Source organism: Haliotis rubra, unplaced genomic scaffold (assembly GCF_003918875.1).
Source record: "Haliotis rubra isolate DU_JTF1 unplaced genomic scaffold, ASM391887v1 Scf179, whole genome shotgun sequence".
NCBI classification, from domain to species: domain Eukaryota; kingdom Metazoa; phylum Mollusca; class Gastropoda; order Lepetellida; family Haliotidae; genus Haliotis; species Haliotis rubra.
The window spans coordinates 1,394,914-1,408,982 of record NW_025765769.1 but is presented as its reverse complement, the minus strand read 5'-3'; the positions used below and the strand labels follow the sequence as shown (position 1 = coordinate 1,408,982).

Below are 14,069 nucleotides of genomic sequence, written 5' to 3'. Positions count from 1 at the left end.
CACGCTGAAGGCCAGGGTTCGATTCTCAACATGGGTACAATGTGTGAAGCCGGTTGTTTGTGTCCCCCCACCATGATATTGCTGGAATATAAAAAAGCAGGGTAAAACCACACTCACTCATTTTCTTATAGTTACTCGGTCAGGCCTGGACTTGCACTACTACAGATTTCTTCACATTGTTTTAGTTTATCTGGAGACAGACCTACCATTACCTATTTACAAACCAACCCAAAGAAACAAGCTGTGGTGATATGGTACCTCCTGTGAATAAACATGATGCCACGCACTAACCTACTTTCACACAGAGCCCATGTGTTCCATAGATCTGTCTCGTGCGTCATTTCACGTGAGTCACGAGGCCATACACAAGTGCTTGTGTAATTCAAGTGCTCCACATTCGTCAGTTGTTGATTGAGATAATAATGACAGTTTCTCAGTAAATGTCCCCTAGTCGATAAATCTATCCGAAAACCTTTTTGTTTATAAACCTGACGCCCTGTATCTAAACATATTCTAGAAGATACAAGCATACCCGGTATGTCAAACTATGGATATATGTGTGTGTGTATGTGTCCACTACTTGAGCCTAGACCCGTAAAGGTCCGGGTTAGAATTGATCTTCAGTAACTGATCGGGTGGTCAGGCTCGCTGACTGGGTTGACACATGTTGTCGTATCCCAATTGCACAGATCGATGTTCATGTTGTTGATCCCTGGAGTGTCTGGTCCAGTCTAGGTTATTTAGAGACCGCCACCATATAGCTGAAATATTGCTGAGTGTGGCGTAAAACTAAACTTAATCACTCACTCACTTGAGCCTAACTGTAAATATTACTTGTGAAAGTGAGTGAGTTTAGTTTTACGCCCCTTTTAGCAATATTCCAGCAATATGGGGGACACCAAAAATTGGCTTCACACATTGTACCCATTTAGGGAATCGAACCCGGTCTTCAGCGTGACGAGCGGAAACTTTAACCACTAGGCTACCCACCACCCTCCTTGTGAAAGAGTGAGTGAGAGAGAGTCAGTGCTTGAATTCGGTTTAACGTTGTTTATAGCGGTATTCAAGTGACGGAGTCTCGGTTTGATGTGGGCAGAAAGCTAGGACTGATCTTTTAGGTGAAACCCACGACCTTGGCTTTGGAGGTGAAAACCCTGGAAACTGTGGAGATCCTGACTAAAATTATCTTCACAACCATATGGTTTGGACACTAACGAGATGGGGTCGTCAGACTGATTGTCCTGGTGGATGTCATCGCAACCCAAATGAATAGATGCTGATGATTTCAATCATTGGATCGTCTAGTCCACACTCTTTTTTAACAGACCTCCAATATGAAGCAGGAAAATTGCCGAATACGGAGGTAAACAATAAACAAAGAAGGGTACAGACAGGAATGTCGTAAGAATTCCGATTAAGCGCCGCGGGCAAACATTTGGTGTTTGGACACTGTGCGCTATAGAAGATGACTTATTATTATATTATTATTATTAAGAGGCGATCGAGGGTTCAGGCTCGCTTACCTGGTTGACACATGTCATCGTATCCTAACTGCATAGATCGATGCTCATGCCGTTGGTCACTGGATTGTCTGGTCCAGACTTACAGACCGTCGCCATATAGCTGGAATGTTGCAGAGTTAAAACTACAACAAAATATACACAATATCATTCTTCATATTCAGTTTTTAACTGTTCACTATGGACAACATAACTGTTTATTCCATGCGATATATTTAATGGAAATGGGAAGGAGAGTTCAGCTATGGAGGCCATAAATTAATTGGGTAATTGATTTATTAATCTCTTCTGATCTCTTCACATATTCAACAGTTTAGACTGTTATAATCTTTAGTTTGGAGAAGGGAAATGCCGACGGGAACAAAGGTTAATTAATGTATTAATGTCTGTCTGATAGATCAAGTTTATATCAGTTAGGTCCGCAGGACATTGGATCGCTCTTGGATAGCTGCGCTCTTGGATAGTTCGGCACCGAACAAGACAACGTTATATTTGGTCCTAATCTGAAAATATTTTCAACGCTTCTGCTTTGAATATCAGTTATCCTCGAGGTGTTTCCATAACTCATACATTGCAACCCACTCTCCTACCCAGAGTTCCATGCGGCAAGCAAGCATAGTACCTCACTCTCCTACCCAGAGTTCCATGCGGCAAGCCAGCATAGTACCTCTGCCACAGGCCAGAAAAATGTGACGATTCGTCACATCTTGCAATGTCAATTCAATATAATGTACAAATTTCTTTTACTCTTTTATTTTTGACAAGTCTACACATCTAACTAAACATCTTTAATAGAATGGTTTAGTTTCACGGAGAAAATATCCAAAAACATGTAACACTATTTCGATTTGCGTAGCGATCCTTTGTTTACATAGGTTGTACGGCTCCACGTGCTGTCATCGAAGCTGATGGAGAGCAAACGATGCAGCCAGTTTGATATCTAAATATGTACTGTCATAGACCTAACTGTCGCAGTTGTGGAAGAATATATATGTAACAATGTAAAAAATTATGAAGAGAGCACCGAAAAGCTTTTGTGAGTCCAGTCTTGTTATGAATATGCGCGTTTGATTACAAACAAGAGAAAAGTCCAGTCACGTGATATGCAAATTAGCCTGTGGCAGTGATGTTATGTTAAGTAATCGCTGTGCCGGATCGGAGTGTGATTGCAACCAAGTCCAGAAAGAAGTCCCGGTCTCTTCGTCTGTCCCTCTGCATATATAGAACTATATTAACGTATATATTAACGTATCTATTGTTAGTCTGGTTGGTTGGTTGGTTGTTTAACGCCACATTCAGCAATTTTCCAGCTATATCATCCTGGTTAGAATGAGTCTTCTGTAGCCCATGCTTGTCTTACGAGGCGACTAACGGGCTCGGGTGGTCGGGCTCGCTGACTCGATTGACACATGTCATCGTAGCCCAATTACGTAGGTCGATGCTCATAATGTTGATCACTGGATTGTCTGGCCCAGACTCGATTATTTACAGACCGCCGCCATATAGCTGGAATACTGCTGAGTGCGGCGTTAAACAACAAACAAACATCTTTGTGTGAACCAATGTCTCAGATGTGACGAGTGAAAGATTTCATCCCTGGCACAGCAACCACCAAACAGAGCTCTAACGGTTTAGTACACTGGAGTAGACTTTATACCAGATAGTCTGTGCCTGGATTGATGAGCGAAGTCCAAGACTTTTTAAGTGTATTCTCCAGGGTCAGGAGACAGACTGTCTGGACACGCTCATATGTGCATTATCTCGAACTCCGTTTAACCTCACTTCACCTTAACTGGAACACATTGCAGGTGCAATCATGTATCTGGGTTTGTAAGTACCAAACCGGGGTTCGTGGGTATAAAGTACATGGTAATGGTTTGGCAGGCACCTCACTCACTCACTCACTCACTCACTCACTCACTCACCCACTTAGTTATTATCAGACCGCGTTGATACACTGGTAACTCACTCCCTCACTCTCTCACTCATTCACTGAGTTAATATCAGACCGCGTTGATACACTGGTAATATTGAGATATTGGTAATATCGCCATTTGTTCAGTAATATCCGAAGGTCAGTGCGTGACCTTTGCTGAGACAGAGCCTATAGTCGCGACATCCGATCACATGACTCAACGGCACAGATGGGTCCGTCTTATCTCCGACAACAACCTGAAGGAACGGATCGCCTCGCGTGACAGAGGGAAGATGACGGCATGTTGCGTTTTGGAAAACAATTCACCATGTTCAGGAACAACATGAGTGAGTGAGTGAGTATAGTTTTACGCCGCTTTTTAGCAATATTCCAGCAATATCGCGGCTGGGGACACCAGAAATGGGCTGCACGCAGTTTACCCATGTGAGGAATCGAACCCGGGTCTTCGGCGTGACGAGCGAACGCTTTATCCACTGGGCTACCCCACCGCCCCAGGAACAACATGAAATACAGTTTCTGAAATAAGGCAATATTATTAATTTCTTGTTTTCTTCGAATTTTGTACATCTAGATATGTTTTGCATAATAATAATCTATTTTATAGCGGGTCCCAAAGTAGACAGAAGGGCATATAATTCAGTTTGCATTACCAGTAATAAGATATCACTAGCACTCACTGTAGGAATCTACTTCGTTAACTCCAGCGAAAAATGAAATTATTACCATATACTAAATGATAAGACTTCGTACAACTGTTTTATTCCAAGGTTTGATACAAATGCCATGTGTTTGTGAGTAAGTATGTCTTTAAACCCTCCTAAAACAATATTCCAGCAATATGACGGAGGGGGACACACAAGAAATGGTCTTCGTACATTTACCCATGATAAGGACCGAACCCGATCTGAGGAGCAAACACTTCAACCACCAGGCTAGCACATTACCTAAATTGGGACAGTGCTGCATACTTCAAATATTCATGTACGTATGCTTTAAATATATTTCATTGTCCAAAAAAACAAATGGATTGGGCACAAGTGCACCACTTATGTAGTGAAACTAGAAACTGTATTGGTGAAGGAGTCAAGCCCTTTTCTAAGCGTACAGAGCAAACACCTTTACCTCGAGGCCCCATTTTCCATTGATGCCAGTTCAACGACCGAGTGAGTGAGTCCGGTTTTACACAAGTTTCTAACAATATCACGGAGGGCTCAGACTTCAAGGATCATTGTTGGGAATCAAACCCAAGAACACTGCGTGTTTAAAACGTTCATGTCCAGGTGATGGCCTGTATCGCCAAAACACCCCCGATGAGCATCTCAAGTGACTATAAAGTGGTCAGTTCCGGAATCCCCCATCCAGCTGTAGATGCACCAGCGTCTCAGTGTGTGTGACTGGCTTCAGATCCCAGAAACGGCGATACAACATGACGTCGAAACTCACGCTTGTCGTCTGCTTGTGTATGTTGCTTGTTGCAGGTAAGAAATTTTGAAACTTATTGAAATAACGTATAAACTGATAATAACTTCTTTGTTTAACAACGTTTCAAGACTACTTCTGTCCTCTCGGTTCGTAAATGAAGAATGTGATTAAGCAAGTCAATGTACATGCAGGTATGTTACACAGACTAGATGAGATACAGCTATATCATCATCCCTTTGACGGTTATTGCACTTGCAGTGACACAAGCGGGTGTGGGTGCAGATACCAGTCTAAACGTATACCAGGTTTATAGAACTGACTGACTGACTGACTGAGTTTAGTTTTACGCCGCTTTTAGCAATATTCCAGCAACATCACGGCGGGGGACACCAGAAATGGGCTTAACACATTGTGCCCATTATAGAACTACTTCCAGTGATTCCATGCCGAGGTTTGACAAGGATGCCTCATACTGACTCTTATTACATTAATGCCTAGAACACCCGTGAAGATCCGGGTTAGAATTGGTCTTCAGTAGCCCATGCTTGTCGTAAGAGGCGACTAACAGGATCAGGTGGTCAGGCTCGCTGACTTGGTTGACACGTCATCGGTTCCCAATTGTTTAGATTGATGCTCATGCTGTTGATCACTGGGTTGTCTGGTCCAGACTCAATTTTTTACAGACCGGCGCCAAATAGCTGGAATATTAATCTTGCTGAGTGCGTCGTTAAACCACCAACCAACCAACAACCAACATTACAATGAAATAAAGATTGACTCTGATATTTTTCAGTAATTTACGCAACACGTGATGCATCTGTGAACAACGACATCGAAGTTGATGAGTTATTGGCAAGACTTAAAAGAGGCGTACGAGGGGGGTCGCAGGCCGAATGCAGGACGTCGCCAAAGGGGCTGGCGTCAAAGAGGCGACGAGGGTGAAGATGAGGAAGAAGACAACGGCGGAAGAGGGGGAAGTGGGCGTCCTTGGCGTCGAGGCAGACCACGAGGCAATAGGCACGGTAGGAGAGGTCATGGACAAGGACATGGACATGGACATGGTCATGGACATGGTCAAGGTCATGGTCATGGTCATGGTCAAGTTCACGCGCGATGGGGAGAGCCCATTACGTCTTTTGCCAACTTGCCTAACAGGGTTCAGCGCCTGATCACAGCCCTCGTTGGTGCCCAAAATAGCTTCACAACGAACTTCCACAAGGAGGTGGGTCTGCCCGCTACCGACGTTGTGTATTCTCCTTTTAGCATCCACCAAGCGTTGACCATGACCTTCATGGGGGCTCGTCATCAGACAGCGTTTCAAATGAAGAATACGCTCTCGCTGCGTGGCCTAGGAAGACGCACGCGTTTTGCAGCGAAAAAAACTGAACCAGATCCTCTTGGACACAGGCAATGCTACACTGAAGACGGCAAATGGTATATATCTCGATCCGGAGTTCGGCATACTGCAGGAGTTTACGAATCATCTGAGCGTGTTCTACCAAGCCAATATCTCCTCGTTTGACTGGGAACACCCTGCGGGACCCGAGGGGCCAATCAATGAGTGGGTGTCAGCTCAGACCAACAATCTCATTCCAACCATCCTCAACCCAGGAACCATCAATCGACAGACCGCAATGGTACTAGTAAACGCTATCTACTTCAAGGCCAGATGGCAGCATCCCTTCGCTCCTGAGATGACCAGTGAGCAGTTGTTCAGCAAAACATCTAACGAACAGGTGCCCGTTCAGATGATGGAGGTTGAAGCGTCGTTCAAAATGGGTGCAATTCCCGGCCATGCGGGTCGGTTGCTGGAGATGCCCTATGAAGATGGTCGTTTCAGTATGCTGGTTATTTTGCCCGACGATGTAGCCGGCCTTACCACCATAGAGGACGCTCTGACGACAGACATCCTCGCCAGTACCCTCGACACAGTCATCGCCGCCAATTTGAAGGTGTATTTCCCCAGGTTTAAGCTGGACACGTCACTGTCGGTCAAGCAAGCTCTGCAGACAATGGGAATGGCCAGGGCGTTCTCACTAGAATTAGCAGACTTCTCCGGTATCATCAGTTCCGGCGGAGCCTTCATCAGCGACGTCCTCCACAAAGCTGTCGTAGAGGTGAACGAAGAAGGTAGCGAGGCCGCAGCAGCCACGGCAGTCATTATAGGTGAGTACGTTTCGGTTTTGGTCGATCATTATTTTACGCCGCAATATTCCAGCTTCATAACGTTGAAGTGTAATTAATCGACACATGGCCCGACCAAATAGTATTTGATATTATGAGCAAGGAGAGTGAAGGTGTTGAAGGTCTAAGAGCAGCCTCATTTCAGGGTTTTCACCAATATCATATTGCAAGGCCATAATATGACTGGAATACTGGTCAAAGCGGTGTTAGAGAAAGTCATTCACGCACGCTATTAATCTCCCAAAATATACGACTTAGCAGTTCAGTTCCAGAGTTATTGTTCTTTGTGTCCTCGGGTTTGTCTTACCGTGACCTTATGTCTCCCCCAGGTGTGAGGTCGTTTGCCGGAATGCAGCCGCCAACGCCGGTGTTCCGCTGTGACCACCCCTTCCTCTTCTTCATCAGAGACAACGTCTCCAAACTAAATCTCTTCGTCGGCAAGTTCTCTGGCGGAACCTAGTGGCACCGGTTCCTTACACCGACACATCCCTGAGACTGCTGAGAATGTGTTTAAACATGGCAATCATTCCAAGAGCTTTTATCCCTAAACGTGAATTATTACCATATTACAGTTTTTAACAGTGTCTTATTTAATCTTGATATAGCACTGATAGCCCGGAAAGAGAGGTGTTGCATATTTAGTCACGTGTTAGTTACGATCATCCAGTATTTGGCTATAGCCACGTGTTAGTTACGATCATCCAGTATTTGGCTATAGCCACGTGTTAGTTACGATCATCCAGTATTTGGCTATAGCCACGTGTTAGTTATGATCACAGTATCATAGCCAGTTATTTGGCATTTGGCTATAGCCACGTGTTAGTTACGATCATCCAGTATTTGGCTATAGCCACGTGTTAGTTACGATCATCCAGTATTTGGCTATAGCCACGTGTTAGTTAAGATCATCCAGTATTTGGCTATAGCCACGTGTTAGTTACGATCATCCAGTATTTGGCTATAGCCACGTGTTAGTTACGATCATCCAGTATTTAGCCACGTGTTAGTTACGATCATCCAGTATTTGGCTATAGCCACGTGTTAGTTACGATCATCCAGTATTTGGCTATAGCCACGTGTTAGTTACGATCATCCAGTATTTGGCTATAGCCACGTGTTAGTTACGATCATCCAGTATTTGGCTATAGCCACGTGTTAGTTAAGATCATCCAGTATTTGGCCACGTTAGTTATAGATCATCCAGTAATTTTGGCTATAGCCACGTTAGTTAAGATCATCCAGTATTTGGCTATCGCCACGTGTTAGTTACGATCATCCAGTATTTGGCTATAGCCACGTGTTAGTTACGATCATCCAGTATTTGGCTATAGCCACGTGTTAGTTACGATCATCCAGTATTTGGCTATAGCCACGTGTTAGTTACGATCATCCAGTATTTGGCTATCGCCACGTGTTAGTTACGATCATCCAGTATTTGGCTATAGCCACATTCAGTATTTGGCTATCGCCACGTGTTAGTTAAGATCATCCAGTATTTGGCTATAGCCACGTGTTAGTTAAGATCATCCAGTATTTGGCTATCGCCACGTGTTAGTTACGATCATCCAGTATTTGGCTATAGCCACGTGTTAGTTACGATCATCCAGTATTTGGCTATAGCCACGTGTTAGTTACGATCATCCAGTATTTGGCTATAGCCACGTGTTAGTTACGATCATCCAGTATTTGGCTATCGCCACGTGTTAGTTACGATCATCCAGTATTTGGCTATAGCCACGTGTTAGTTACGATCATTCAGTATTTGGCTATCGCCACGTGTTAGTTAAGATCATCCAATATTTGGCTATCGCCACGTGTTAGTTAAGATCATCCAGTATTTGGCTATAGTCACGTGTTAGTTAAGATCATCCAGTATTTGGCTATCTCCCGATGAATCGGTTTAACGAGGGCATACTCCTCGATGTACCAACGATCTAAAAGTTTAATTCATATTAATGAGTTTAAATATGTCTAGTCATTGTTGGGTGTATAACGGCTTTACATTTCCTGTGCCCCCGCCGTCATATTGCTGGGATATTGCTAAAAGCGGCGTAAATCATACTCACTCACTCTCGCTTAAGGTTTCATTTATGTTCACATTCTGTTATTAGTTGTATATGTGAACGACTCTGAACGTTTGTGTCATGTCTTTGTGCACGTTTCATACGTGAGATGTAATACGAGTTACCGGTGTCGCCATATTTTGTTTCCTGCCTCTAAAGTATCCTGAAAGCATTATTGTCAGGGTCCAAGTCTGTCATACAGACCCTCAGACTAATGTCTAAATACAGCCTTCAGTTTCAGTCTAGCAGTTAAGAATGTCTCTGAACTTCATTTTATGATATTTCTTAAAATAGTTTAAGAACTGTATTTTTGTGTAAAATATTTCCGCGACTAGATGCTCGTCTTGGTCCAAGACATCATCACACTTACATTGTTTTGGAACCTGAATAAAACAAACATCAAACTTAAGTCAAAGTTACAATTAGATCATATTCGAGACAGTAGCCTGGTCCTAAAGCCGGGATGCGTTTACCTACATTCAGCGCAATCGCAGCCAACCGAGAGAACCAGACTGTTTACAGACTTTATGGTATATGATTGTAGGATCAAACACATATTTTATGTAGCTTATTTTCGATATATTTCTCACACACAAATGTACAATGAAGCTCGTTTTGATTTCGTTAAGCAGTAAATAAACGAGCTTTGAGTTACATTCAAAGTTAGATTTGTGGCGGTTGCTCCCGAGCTCACTGGCTTTCCAGCTTTAATATTTTCGTGTAATCTTCTACGACGACATCGGTGTTACTATGTAATATACTTCACACACTTCAATGCTGCTTCATGAAATAAAATGTTGACATCAAATTACGTTTGTTTGTGACCTCCACTGTGTGAATGGGGTTATTATGTGAGAGGGCTGAAGTGTATGTCCGTGGGTGAAGTTGTTGGGTGAGTGAGTGAGTGGATGGATGGTTGGTTGGGTGAGTGAGTGAGTGAGTGAATGGATGGTTGGTTGGATGAGTGAGTGGATGGTTGGTTGGGTGAGTGAGTGGATGGTTGGTTGAGTGTGTGATTCAATGCGGCGTAAAACGCAACCCAATCACCAACTGACAGATTTATCGTTGTCTGTTTAACAGTAACAGTAAACACAACAACCCATAGTAAACACAGTGACCCACAGATGAGTAAACACAATACCCCTGCGGTAAACATAATACACCTTCAGTAAACACAATAACCAAAAGTAAACACAATACTCTTGCAGTAAACACAATAACACACAGTAAACACAAGAACCAAAAGTAAACACAATACCCTTGCAGTAAACACAATAACCAATAGTAAACACAATACCCTTGCAGTAAACACAATAACACACAGTAAACACAATACCCCTTGCAGTAAACACAATAAAGTAGACACAATACCCCTTGCAGTAAACACAATAACCCACAGTAAACACAATAACCAATAGTAAACACAATACTCTTGCAGTAAACACAATACCACAATAGTAAACACAATAACCAATAGTAAACACAATACTCTTGCCGTAAACACAACACCCCTTGCAGTAAACACAATAACCAATAGTAAACACAATAACCAATAGTAAACACAATACTCTTGTCGTAAACACAATGCCCTTGCAGTAAACACACAATAACCAATAGTAAACACAATAACCAATAGTAAACACAATAACTCTTTGCAGTAAACACAATAACACACAGTAAACACAATAACCAATAGTAAACACAATACTCTTGCAGGAAACACAATAACACACAGTAAACACAATAACCAATAGTAAACACAATACCCTTGCAGTAAACACAATAACACACAGTAAACACAATAACCAATAGTAAACACAATACTCTTGCAGTAAACACAATAACACACAGTAAACACAATAACCAATAGTAAACACAATACGCTTGCAGTAAACACAATAACACAGTAAACACAATAACCAATAGTAAACACAATACTCTTGCAGTAAACACAATAACCCCTTAACAATATAACCCTACAGTAAACATTATATCCTACAATAAATACAATAACCAACAGGTGAGTAAACACAATACCCCTGCAGTGAAGACAATAACCAATAGTAAACACAATACCCCACAGTGAACACAATAACTCCTTAACCAGTATAACATTACAGTAACACTATATCTTACAATAAACACAATAACCAATAGGTGAATAAACACAATATCCTACAGTAAACCACAATAAACCCGCAGTAAACACAACAGCCCCTTAAACAGCACAACCCTACAGTAAACAAGTGGATCTAAGACTTACAGTAAACGCACAACAACAGCCCCTTAAACAGCACAACCAGTACAGTAAACAAGTGGACAAAGAGCCCTCAGTAAACACAATATCCCACAGTAAACACAATACCTCTTAGTACACGTATCCCACAGTTATACCTCGCACAGTACATTAATTTACAGTAAACACAGTAACACACAGTAAACACAATAACACACAGTAATCCGACGCTACTGCTTGATACAGGCTTTAACTCAACTAAACGGAAATCCAATGCATGTTTTAACATATACTCAGCAGCAAAACAAACGTCAGTACGAATTCAAAATTAGATGGGCACTATAATCAAATCATTACAGAAATGGACATAATAAGCGGATCAAAAACATTCTTGTGTACAATATCTTGACACATCAATGAATAACTCAGCACAATATCAAGACATTACGTGAACGTTGCAGTCCATTCAGACTCTTGACTTCAGTATTTAGTGTGGCCACCACGAGCGGCAATAACTGCAGCACATCGTCTATGCATGGAGTGCACCAATCGAGTGATGAAGGCCATTGGCACCTGTAACCACACTCTGAGAAAGGCCTGACGCAATAAATCGGCTGTGTTCGGCCATTTTTGACATTATTCAGTCTCCTTTGAAATTCATCCCAAAGATGTTCAACTGGGTTTAAATGGACTAAGGGCTGGCCACTGCATAATGTTGACACCGTTCTGCTGTAGGAAGTCCCATGTAGCTCTGGCAGTATGGGCCCGGGCGTTATCATGCTGGAAAATGTTGTTCCGGTGACGTGCGAAATGTGGTATGACGTGGGGTCTGAGAGCTTGGTCGATGTAGCGCACCGCTGTGATGTCGCCTCCTCTCCCTGGACCAAGGTTCTGGAACACCACAGGACCCACTCTCTGGTTCAGGCCTATTCCACCCCATACCATGATGCTTGCACCTCCCCATGAGTCTCTTTCCATAACACATTGGTCTGAGTAACGCTGGCCACGTCGTCGCCATATTCTTGTTCTGCCATCTGCAGTTGATACGCAGTACCGACTCTCATCTGTGAACAGAACAGTTCTCCATTGCCTGTATCGCCAGTTTTGGTGTTGTAGGGCAAACTGTAGACGTTCACGCCGATGACGAGGGGTGAGGATAGGTCCACGGTAAGGTCTACGGCAATGGAGGTTCCCGCTGTTAAGACGTCGGCGTACTGTATCAGTACTGATTGGTCTTCCGTGTGTTCCCACTGTCAGGCGTGCTGTTTCGGATGCCTGCATGAAGGGATTCTGTACATGCTGTCGCACAACATGGCGGTCTTGTCGTCTTGTGGTCACCCTTGGTCTGCCAGTACAGGGGCGATCATTTGTGGTGTTGGTGGCCCGGAAACGTTGCTGCAGCCTGTAGATGGTCCGAACGTTGACCTGGAAGTGATTGGCAACGGCTTGTGCAGTGTGGCCAGCTTCAAGTCTTCCTAGCGCCTGGTTCCTCTGAGCTGTCGTGAGTCGCGGCATCCTGCTGACGTTGTAATGTGAATGTTTCAACCAGGTTTGGGGGTGCATTTTATAGGGCTGGTCCTTGTGAACAGCAGCATGAGTTGCATGCATGAGAACACCGTACCATCTCCGAGATCAGGTTGCGTTTTTGAGACCATTTCCTGGGTTCAATTCTGAGTTTGGGAAGGAATGTCTTTGCTCAGGTAAAGTTGGAGATGTTGTCAAAAATATATAATCAAAACATGAGTTTACAGTTATCCGTTTCTGCGAAGGAAAATTCCAAGCTGACGTTTCTTTTGCTTCTTTATAGAATTTATCCAGCGTTCCAGCGTATCCATGTCCCAACTTTATTTTGTTTGTTTGTTGGTTAGAACCGTATCAATATCCAAGCTATATTACTGCAACAACCCAATGGTTAAAGTTATGAGCAACGCGCCATACAATCAACAAAGTGAAGGTGTCTGTATCCGCATCTTACAACAAACAGTAGGGTGTATGGGACGTCTTCTGAGCCTAAATTTAATGAATAATTTCGTCTCAGAGAACATAACGGTATTCGGAGTGAGCGAGTGAATGAGTCTTCGGCATGACATACTACGCTATCCCATCGGCCCGGCATTCGGAGATGGACAGGACACTGCCATTGGATTCGAACTCAAACTGTCTGCGTTGCAAACTGAACTGTTGTTTTTCAGTTTCCAACAAGGTGTCAAAACGAATATTGTGAATATGATGTACAAAATACTGGAAAAATTATCACAACAACGTATGGTATGGATTTGGTGTCAAAACGAATATTCTGAATATGATGTACAAAATACTGGAAAAATTATCACAACAACGTATGGTATGGATTTGGTGTCAAAACGAATATTGTGAATATGATGTACAAAATACTGGAAAAAATTATCACAACAACGTATGGTATGGATTTGGTGTCAAAACGAATATTGTGAATATGATGTACAAAATACTGGAAAAATTATCACAACAACGTATGGTATGGATTTGGTGTCAAAACGAATATTGTGAATATGATGTACAAAATACTGGAAAAATTATCACAACAACGTATGGTATGGATTTACAACATCTTTATTATTTACAACACGAAGTTTCAGGGCTACGTTTTGCCCCTCCATCAGGTGAATGACAATATGATTTACAGACAAAATACATAGTGTGTACAGGAGGCCAGTGAGATGGGATTA

At 42.8% G+C, this 14,069-nt stretch overlaps 1 pseudogene; it reads left to right on the top strand.

Annotated features, from left to right (window-relative positions):
- The first annotated feature begins 4,817 nt into the window (after positions 1–4,817).
- Positions 4,818–7,691, top strand: LOC124273277 (annotated as a pseudogene).
- Positions 7,692–14,069: the final 6,378 nt, after the last annotated feature.